This window comes from Tasmannia lanceolata, unplaced genomic scaffold, assembly GCF_043159265.1.
Source record: "Tasmannia lanceolata isolate RefF3 unplaced genomic scaffold, GAP_Taslan_0.1 ptg000013l, whole genome shotgun sequence".
Lineage (NCBI taxonomy): Eukaryota > Viridiplantae > Streptophyta > Magnoliopsida > Canellales > Winteraceae > Tasmannia > Tasmannia lanceolata.
In genome coordinates, this window is record NW_027518690.1 from 43,374,830 (window position 1) to 43,384,155 (window position 9,326).

Consider the following 9,326-nt stretch of genomic DNA (forward strand, 5'->3'; position numbering starts at 1 on the left):
GCTGATCGGTTTTTGGATCTATCTACCAATTTGGTTATAGAATCTAGAGATGCAGTATTCTTTGAGAATAAATTTCTCAGAGATCATGGTTTGAACCTACCTGGCGATACTGAGATGGTTACAGAATCGCATGTAGAGTTTGAACAGAATACTTCTGACACCTGTCCTACACTGATTTTTACATCAGAACCTTTAAGAGTTTCTACAAGAGATAGAGTACCCAAGAACTTTGGTGAGGACTTTGTGACCTACCATGTAGAGAATGATCCATCAACCTATAAGGAAGCGATGAGATCTAGGAACTCTTTGTTGTGGGCAGAAGCCATTGATGATGAAATGAGCTCTCCGCTACAAAATCAAACTTGGCAGCTAGTCGATTTGTCAAAAGGGGCTAAGACTGTGGGCTGTAAGTGGATTTTGAAGAAGAAACTTAATCCTGACGGATCCATAGCTCCGTATAAAGCACGTTTAGTAGCTAAGGGCTATACTCAAGTCAGTGGGATAGACTACTTTGATGTTTACTCACCGGTCTGTCATTTGGCAACGATAAGAATTCTTCTTGCTTTGGCTTCTATTGAGAAGTATGTTGTGCATCAAATAGATGTAAAAACGGCTTTCCTTAATGGAGACCTCACAGAGAAAATCTACATGAACCAACCTGAAGGGTTTGTCATGGAAGGTTTCGAGAACAGAGTTTGTAAGTTACACAAATCTTTGTATGGTCTTAAACAAGCATCAAAAATTTGACAAGGTAGTAAAGAACTTTGGTTTTCAGACCAGTTACTCAGATAAATGCCTTTACTATCGTTCTGTGTCGAATAAGGTTGCGATTATTTGTTTGTATGTAGACGATATGTTGATTCTTTGTTTCGATCTCTCTGCAGTGAGTGACGTGAAAACCACTTTGGCTCAAGAATTCGACATGGAAGATCTTGGTGTGGTTGACACCATTCTTGGTATGAAAGTAAGTTTTGAAAGTAAAGGGATTACTCTTAGCCAAGCCCATTATATTGAAAAACTACTTTCTACATGGGGATACAGTGAGTGTAAACCGATTGAGACACCATTTGATTATACAAAGAAGCTGATCTCTAATGAAGGAGACAGTGTGAATCAGTTAGATTATTCTAAACTGATTGGTGGTCTCATGTATGCTATGAGTTGCACTAGACCAGACATAGCCTTTACAGTTGGCATGCTGAGTCATTTCACTAGTAATCCTGGCCATGAGCACTGGGATGCCCTTATGAGGCTGATGAGATACCTTAAGGGTACTCAAGGATATGCTCTATGTTATACTGGCCATCCTCCTATCCTGGAAGGGTATTCTGATGCATCATGGGACTCAGAATTAGGAGACAGTAAATCTACCAGTGGTTATGTTTTTACACTGGGTGGAGCCGCTGTTGCATGGAAGTCAAAAAGACAGACTTGTATTGCTCTGTCATCTATGGAATCAGAACTTTATGCTTTAGCCTCTACAGGAGATGAAGCAGAGTGGATAATAGATCTGATCCTTGACATTCCATTGACCCATTTAAAGATTAACTCTTTAAGTTTGTTCTGTGATAATCAAGCTACAATTACGATTGTGAAAAACTCACTCTTTAATGGTAAGAGGAGACATGTCAGGCTGAAACATGCCACGCTGAATTATCTTCTAGAACAAGGTATTATCACTTTGGTTGATGTGAGATCGAAGGATAATATGGCCGATGCTCTTACGAAGGGACTGAACAAAGATCGAATATTCAAAACTGCGGGGAGATGGGGTTAAAGACTGTGTAGACGTGTCTTAACCTACATTCCTATTATTTTGAATTTTTTTCGAATCTCCCTATCTTGGCCAAGATAAGCACTTGATATGTTTCAATGATGTTTACAGTAGTTATCTTTATGTCATTCCACATTTGATGACATGTCCTTCTTGGGAAAGGTTGTTTCATTCCAAACTTGATGATACAGCTTAACTCAATTTGGATATGATGCCTGTAACATTCCAAATGGAAACATGGAATGGATCTTTGTAAAAGAAACTATTTAGGTCTTGTTCTTGATTGAAACTTGACATTGATGCTTATTGATATTAATATTTGTTTTTCAGCCATTATGAAATTGTACTAAGTTCTTCTCGTAGAACTAGATACTTTTAGCAAAATACACAAATCATTGGATTCATTTTTTAATGAAATTCATATTTGATAATTTACAGGAATTGGCGAAAATGGAGGAGATTGCCTCAATTTGGATCTTGATGAGGATGACTTACTTGATGAGTGAATCCTTATAGCGCATTGGGAACTATTATTTTCTTTTCCGTTGATTAAATAGTTCACTTACATATGAAACTGCTTATGTTTGAGTTTGGATTATTTCTAAAACTTTTGGTTATTCTTTAAAGTATATTGTTTTCAATTGGATTACAAATCTTTATTGATATGGTGATATGAGTGCTTCAATAATTTTGTTTGGACATCACATTATCTATCTATTGGATTGTGCTATATGTAGAACATAGGAGAAGATTGTTGGGTATATATAATATAACCCATGTATGTTCTAATATAAGCCCAATAGGTAATGGACCAGGTGTAGTGGGCCCATTTGGGCTGGAGCCCATTAACCTCTCTTAACCCTAGTGTATCTCTATATATAGGGGCTGGAGGCAACAAACTTGGTATTCCAAACTAGATACCTTGGGTGTAATGCTTTAAGCATCCTTGCTTAAACCCTAATTGCTCTAACAGAGGGTTGATCAACGTTGGCCTCGGTTCGATATGCCTTCGAATACATGAAGGGATGTTCTACGAATCCTAAAAAATAAGTAAAAAATAGCACTTTCTCTAAAAAAAATAAAATGAAAGAAGACAAATTTTCTTTCATTTAAAAAACAACAGTTAATTATGATTTCAAAAATTCCGACCCTTAACATTTTTTCTCTTTTTAATTTATTTTTGCTAAACTTAGCGATGGAATGAAAACCCCCTGTGAGCCTTTTATAGAGACGCGTTGTTTTTGTTTTTGTTTTTTTTCTCCTCGTTGTTGTGCGATTTGGTGTTTTTCTTTTTGGGAGATGATAAATTCGCATCTTGTAGGATGATTCGCACCCGTTTTGCACATCAAAAAGCATTAAAGTCTGCCAGAATTCACGTTAAAAGGGGTGCAAATCATCCTAAACGGGGTGCGAATTTATCATTGCCCTTCTTTTAAAGGGTTCCTGAATATCTATATGATGAACAGTTCAATGTAAGTGTTCTCATAAATAAATTTATTGAATTGTAGTATGAACTCAAGAGAACTCTCAGTCATTGGATTACAAATTCCGAATCATTCATCTCAAAAGCTGTTTAAATAATTAAAAAAAGGGTTACCCATTGACAAGGCAGGAGGAAGCCTCTCGTCCTTTTTATTAACTAATGGGGTTGGAAAGGCATTTTCTTCACAATATATAGTATCCTAATTATATCTTCCTAAGTATGACTCTTTATGAGCCAAATTCTATCTTAAGCCCTCCAATGGCTAACTCTTCCCCATTTCCTGTTCTTGGGTCTAGAGTAACCTCGATATCTCCATCTCCATCTGCTCCAATATCTTCCAACAAATCTGTTATACCTAGCCTAAGAAAAGTCTTCATATTCATTACATTTCCATCTTCATCCTTCTTAGAATGACCATGGGGAACATTCACAAAACTCCCAACAAACTCACTACACCCCGGATCCCCAACATTCTCATCATCCACATTGATATAAACATCAAACTTTGCAAACGCATCCCTCCTAAATTCAATCCCATCTACAACAATAACCTCTTCCTCTCTCTCCTTCTCCTCCTTACTTCTAGATATCTTATCCCTCTTAACCTTAGCTCTAATGGTGGAGCTTAGTATTCGTGGCATGGGCCCAAACTCGTCCGCCTTTTTAGCACTCGACCCTTTCTTGGTTGGTGCCTTGGGCTTAGCATTGAGCCATGGAACATCAACATCTTCATAAATATACCCTAATTTCTTCATATCTAGGCAATCGGCGACCTTCACTCTAACCAATATGGCATTCTCATCGTAAAAGAGAAAGCCCACATCTAACCAATCAGGGTCGGTGTAATCCTTCCGGTTCACCCCTTCTAACCCCTTCCATACCGTCCAAATCCTATCAATATTGGCATGGTGAGCGAAGAAAATTGGGTCACGGGCCGCCGTGTAGAAGGCCCCCATGTTTTCTTTATTAGGTTGGGCCCGGTCACCGACCCATTCGTGAACGATATTGTGAGGTACATTCTCAAATGAGCCTGCCCCAGGGTCCGGATCTTCCCCGGCCCGATAGGGAGCACCTAGAAAGAGTTCGGCACTCTTGCTCAACACAACTTGTCTATACATGATAGTGAGATTATTAGTGATAAGTTGTTCTCTAGTCACATTTGTGTCAACGAGATCGTAATTAAGATCGACTAATGCTAGTGGCTGGTGCTTGGCATCACGAAGATTGTCAAAGAGTTCGGGGCGGTTCACAAACATGCTAGGTATGCTCATTCCGGCGGGCGAATCATAATTCCAAAAGGGAAGAGCAAAGGTATCATCCCCTAGTAACTTTGCAAGGATCCGTTCATGGAAGTACAAGAAATAGCGATGCCAGGGGAAAAAGAGCCATGAGTTGTGGACGCCGATTTCCACTGGGAACCCCACCTGTGTTTGGGAAAACATAAGATTAAACATTTAAACGCGTATATTGAAAAGAGGAATGCTACACCGAAGGGAGCCCTTGCAAAAAATGGGTTGAAAGTGCTGTCCCATTAGCTGCGCCTCACCAAAGTGCATTTAATATTCGTTGAATTTTACATTTTAGAGTGACGCGCAGCCAATGGAGCCCTTTCATCTCATTTTCACAAGGGCTCCCTTCAGTCTAGAACTCTAGCATTCCTCATTTACAAAATACTAGGAAGAAATGGAAATGATATCTGTACTCTCTTGTTTTGATAATGGCAATCATTGTTACACTTTTCTAATTAGCTATTAAGTAAAATTTTTGAATTATATAGATGTAATAGTTGAGGAGATTATGTTTTTAGTTTATAGCACTGTAATATCTATTAAATGTGCACCTCTAGATGGTAAATTTGCTTGAAGAGGGGCTATTTTGATTCAAGGAAGTTTTTGTCTAGAAATTTTTTCCAAGAAAAATGAGTTTTCCAGCATTTGTTTTATTAAAACTTTTTCCCAAAATCGAAAATCTACCTCAATTTCAAGTAAGATTACATCATAATTGTAGGAAATGATATATTCACTCCCTTTTCTTTCCGGGGCCACCTCTTGTAGTGTAAAAAGAGTAGCCATAACTAGGGGTGTCAATTTTGGCTCGGGCTCGGAGGCTCGCTCGAGCTCGGCTCGAAAAAAGCTCGGCTCGAATCCTTAACGAGCCGAGCCGAGCCGGCTCGTTAAGCTTAACGAGCCGAGCCCGAGTTATGCCAGGCTCGGCTCGGCTCAGCTCGTTAAAGCTCGTAAAGTCAATATAATATGCAAAAGCAAAAATAACGTACTGATGGTAGGTGAGGGTAGGTATGTTCTGTCAACATCACCGCAAATCAAACGGTTCAAAATTAATTTTTTTTCGTAATTGTCATAATTTTTATCATTTTTTAGTATTTATTTATTAATTGTCATAACATAGTACCTGTTCTTCGTAATTTTTCATTTCAAACAATATAAATCAGCTATTTTACATTTTTCAAACTAATGATTACTTTTTTTTGACTTTTGCTACGAACCTTTACCTTTTGCTACCACCATTTGCCATATGCGAAACTCGATAAACCCAAGCTCGTGAGCGGCTCGCGAGCCTGGCCGAGCCTGCCCGAGCCGAGCCGAGCCCGAGCCTGGTTCGAGCCCGAGCCGAGCCCGAGCCTAGTATTTGAGCTTAACGAGCCGAGCCGAGCCTGGCCAAGCTCGGCTCGGCTCGTTTACACCCATAGCCATAACTCATAAATACATTGGAGGGGGTTGCCGGGGTAGAAAAGTAGGCAGATATATCTTCCCCATAATTATTCTTTGGAATGGTATGGCTCGGACGATTGACTCCATCATATACAAAATGATAGCAAAATGATAGCGTATAGTTAATTAGACCTAGCAAAAAGTGACCTGGACCCGCCCGTAAATTACGGGTCCGGGTCACCAATCAATGACCCGTTTGAAATTGACCCGCGGGTCCACCCAGCCCGTCAAAACTGGGCCGGGCAGGGTGGACCCTTGGGTGCCCGCGATGGCACCTTTTTTCCATAATTGTCATAACTTTTACTTTTTCTATGTATTTTTTTCCGTCATTGTCATAACTTTTGGTTTTTCTACGTTCTTTTTTCTGTAATTGTCATATTTTAGAACATTCTTTCACTTTTTTTGCGGTAATTTTTCTACTTTGGTTCTATTTTCCCGTAATTTCTCATTTAAAACTTAGTACCATTATTATTTATTGCTAGCCACCTTTTCACAAATCGTACTTCTGCCAATATTATTTATTGCAGTTTGCACCACCCTATACAAATAAAAAAATCTTAAAAAATATGTCAAAAATCCAGGTGACCCGCAGGTCGACCCGGCCCGTACGGGCTGGGTCCGGATCCAACTTAGTGACCCCTAAAATTTTCCGGGTCATTTTGACCCAGCCCGTTTGACCCGGACCCGTACGGGCCGGGTCAAAACTACCCGCCCCGCCCCGCCCGTTTGCCAGGTCTATAGTTAATGCACCAAAACCGTGTTCTCATTCTCTAGGGTGTGTTTGGATTGCCGATTCAGGTGTTGGAATTGGAATCTGATTCCCATTCATCATGATTCTGGCATTTGGTTAAAACTTAAAAGAAAAAGAACGGAATCAATGGGGCGGAATTGAGCCAGAATGGAATTAGAGGAGATAAAAATCCTGTAATCCGTTTCCCACCCAAGAATTCTAATTCCACCTCAGTCTCGAATTAAAGAGGAATCAGAATATGATGTCGAATCCAAATCTGGATTAATCCAAATGCAGCCAAATGGTATCTTACATCTAGACCTGGCAAAAGTGACCCGTGCCCGCGGGTCGACCCGGCCCATCCTCAAATTTGCGGGCACGGGTCTAAGTTTCCGTGACCCGTCAAAAACCAACCCGCGGGTGACCCAACCCGCAAAAACATGGGTCTGGTCGGGTCAACCCGCGGGCACCCGCATTTTTACAGTATTTTTTTTATCTTTTTGAGAATGTTATCATCACTGCTGTTTGTTTTTTTATGAGTAACTCCTCACTTTATAAAAAGTACGGTATGTCCTGCACCGTAGGATTATCCAAAGTTCCAAACCGTCCATTAGATGGGCCATACCCTAAATAGGTTATGCCCCAAAATTATTTCCATCGGTTGATTCTAACCCTCCGATCTATAGAGGGTTAGGATCAACCCTCTAACATTCAGATTGGAGGGATATGATCATCCTATGGAAATGATTTTTGGAGCATAACCTATTTAGGCTATGGCCCAACTAATGGACGGTTTGGATCATCCTATGGTGTGGGCCATACATAAAGTGAGAGTGCCCAGTAGTGTTGATAACATTTAAATGTGATTTTTATTTTATTAGAATTTGCTATCAAGCTTCTCCTTTGGCAATTTCTCGGCAAGTGGCCTTTGTGTATGCAAAGATGCGCTCATCCAAATGTTGCTAAAATGTTCCTAGAAAATGTAAAAAAGTAATCATTACACCACAAAAAGTAAATTAGCTAAATTATAAAGTTTTGAATGAAAAATTACCTAGAAAGGGTTGTAAAATTTTAAAATTACGAATTACGGGAAAAATAGAGGCTGTCAAATCAAAATAATTATTACTGCGGCATATTTGCGGGTGACCCTGGTTGACCCGGCCCACCCGCGGGCCGCGCGGGTCACGTAAATTTTGACCCACCAAAATGCGGGTCATTTTCTCACCCGACCTGTGGACCCACACCCGCATCACCCGCGGGTTGACCCGGCCGGACCCACCCGTTTGCCAGGTCTACTTACATCCCAACCTTGACTATCTAATACTATTAAGATGCATAAAATCTCGGAATATATTAAAATTTTCATTTTTGGCGGTTTATATCAGGGGAAAAAAAAATCAATTTAAGAAAAAATATAAAACCATAAATATCGTAAAAATATCACAATATTTTGGTGATATTTTCAAGGTAATTTATTAAAAAGAAAATGTCTATATATTTTAAAATATCGGGATTTTACAATTTTATCAAATTGCCGCAATATTTTGAAAATGTGGGAGATATTTGTGACATAGATTACCTGATGATAAGCACCATCGCAGTAGGCGCAATGGACACTGGATTGTTGCCAAAGCTCCTTGGATCAGATGGATCGAGCTTCTTCATAAGGCCCACGGCCCTAGCGTATTTCTCCACATACTCGTCATCTACAAGATGTGCAGCTTGCCTTAGGCGAATTGGTGAAGAAATAGGTGGAATTTTGAAGTCCACGATTTGGGAATTGTAGGGAGGGCAACAATTTGTTGGAATGGCACCTGCCGGCAAGTCCACGGACCCACAGTTGGCTAAGTCAGGTGGGCCCACTGGTTTGGCATTGGCATTATTGCTAGAGGGGGAGCTGAAGGTTGCACCGTATAATCCCCCTAACCCTAGAAGAACATCTCTCCTGTCTAGGTTAAGAGATTTTTCATACTTGCTAAGGGGTTCTTTCATGTGGTCGTCTCCTCTATTGCAAATGCAAGAATAATGATGGTTGGTCAAGGGTTGAGGCCTCTTCAAAAGAAAACAAGGGTTCTTCTTTGTAGAGAAGGTAAAGGAATGGGTGGTGGTGATGAGAAGAGAAAGAGACATGGTGGGTTTGTCTTTGTTCTTTTGAAGGTTTGTAGTGGGTTTGTAGTTTGTGTCCACTTAAATAGGCAACTGTGTTAATGAGTTCCGAATTCAACCTCAATCTATCTATAATCTTATCTGGGTAAGCCACTAAATTCTTTTTGTTTTGGTGAAACGTAATCTATCAGAATAGAACTCCATTATCCTTCTTTGATTGAGACATCAAAGGCTTCTAAGACTAAGCCCTGTTCGTTTAAGATTATGACAACCGATTGTGAGTGCCAAACTGATTATTGAACTCAAAACGACCTTTATATTTGAGTACAATAATCAGTTTAGTACTCACAATCGGTTGACATAATCTTAAATGAACAGGGCCTAAGACTAGTTTTCCTTCCAGAGTGAGTTAGTGATAGTGAGAGAATTTTCCCTGTGGCACCTTGACCGAGTTAACTCGACTCCTTGTAAGGCAAGTTGACTAACAACTCATCAGATACAAAA

The 9,326-nt window shown here is 39.9% G+C and overlaps 1 pseudogene across 1 annotated transcript; it reads right to left on the reverse strand.

Annotated features, from left to right (window-relative positions):
- Positions 1-3,253: 3,253 nt before the first annotated feature.
- LOC143890176 (polyphenol oxidase, chloroplastic-like) lies at positions 3,254-8,896 on the reverse strand (annotated as a pseudogene). The gene is made up of 2 exons (XR_013255136.1): positions 8,296-8,896; positions 3,254-4,681 (listed from the first exon to the last, which is right to left on the reverse strand). The product of XR_013255136.1 is annotated as a polyphenol oxidase, chloroplastic-like (transcript).
- Positions 8,897-9,326: the final 430 nt, after the last annotated feature.